Consider the following 1,470-nt stretch of genomic DNA (forward strand, 5'->3'; position numbering starts at 1 on the left):
GCTCAGAACAGATCCCAGGCTCTAGACCAGGTAGGGACCCCTGACCCCCACACAGTGTCTGCAGCGTTACCACCTCCAAGGCCACCTGGTCATAGGACTAACAATGAATGACAATCCTCTGTCCAACTGAACCATAAATACCACAAAGGGGGAGCTTTCACAGACAAGAGATTTATTGTCTTACAGATTTAGAGGCTACAAGTCTGCATTCCGGGCTCTGGGGGAAGGCTCTTTCTCCCTAGAAGAAGGTTCTCTCTCTCTGGGACTTCTGGGGGAAAGCTCTCTCTGTGTGTGGGTTCTGGGGAAAGGTGCACTCTTTTTTTCTCTCTCTCTCTCTCTCTGGGATCTGGGGGAAGGCTCTCTGTCTGTGGAAAGGTCCTTGTCTCTCTCAGTTTCTGTTCCTGGGTCCTTCTTAAATGTCCACGTGGCATCTCTCTCCCAGACTCTATGCCTATTCTATTCCTTGTATATGTCAGAAGTGATGAGGTTTAAGACTCACCCTACAAAGATGTGGCTTCATTAACGTAACAAAGAAAACCCTCATCCGAACTAATGTCACATAAATGATTAGGATGGTAAACACATATTTTGTGGGAAAGCAATTCCATCCTTAACAATGACCATGAAAGGTCCAGACAGCCTCCTGCGGAACCCTAAGACCCCCCACCCTGGATAAGGGCTGGACCGCAAGGTCAGCTTGAACCTGAAGGTCTGCGGTTCAAATTCACCAACTCCCCTCAGACAGGGTCACGATGAGTCAGAACCAACTCAAAGGCACTTGACGACAACAACAGTGGTGATGCAGCAGGTTAAGTACTGGGCCACTAAGTACAAGATCGTGAGTTCAAACCCATTAGCCGCTCTGCAGGAGAAAGATGAGGTTTTCTGCTCCCATAAAGACTCATGGTCTCAGAAACCCTACACAGAGACACTATGACTCAGAATCAATTCAGTGGCAATGGATTTGTCTTGCTTTTTGGACAGTATTTACACAAAGAGTCTCAGTTTCTCAGAGGCTTAAGCATTGGGCTGATAACCCAAAGGTCAGTTGTTTCATCCCACCAGTAGCTATATGGAAGAAAGATTTGGTTATTTGCTTCCACGTAGATTGTTGTCCTAGTTGTTATTAGTTATTTAGTTGGTTCCAACTCACAATGACTCGATGCACAATAGAACAAAACACTGCCAGGTTCTGTGTTATGCCCAGAATTCGGGGTCCCCAAAGACCACCCAGGAGCCGTGTACTGATGCAAATACATAAGGGTTGTTTAGTCAAGCTCGAGCCAGGTCTCTAACCTTATCCGACATTTCGGAATAGGGAAAGAGCCCCGAATTCATTGTCTGCAGGGTTTTTATAGAGTTTTCAAACAGCTCAGGTTTCTCAGCTTTACAATCTTTGGATTGGTTAACAATTGGCAAACTATAAGATGTTACAGTTTAATTGGTCAGGACTGGTGGTCTTTGTTCTTA

This window comes from Chrysochloris asiatica, unplaced genomic scaffold, assembly GCF_000296735.1.
Source record: "Chrysochloris asiatica unplaced genomic scaffold, ChrAsi1.0 scaffold00372, whole genome shotgun sequence".
In the NCBI taxonomy this organism is placed as follows: domain Eukaryota; kingdom Metazoa; phylum Chordata; class Mammalia; order Afrosoricida; family Chrysochloridae; genus Chrysochloris; species Chrysochloris asiatica.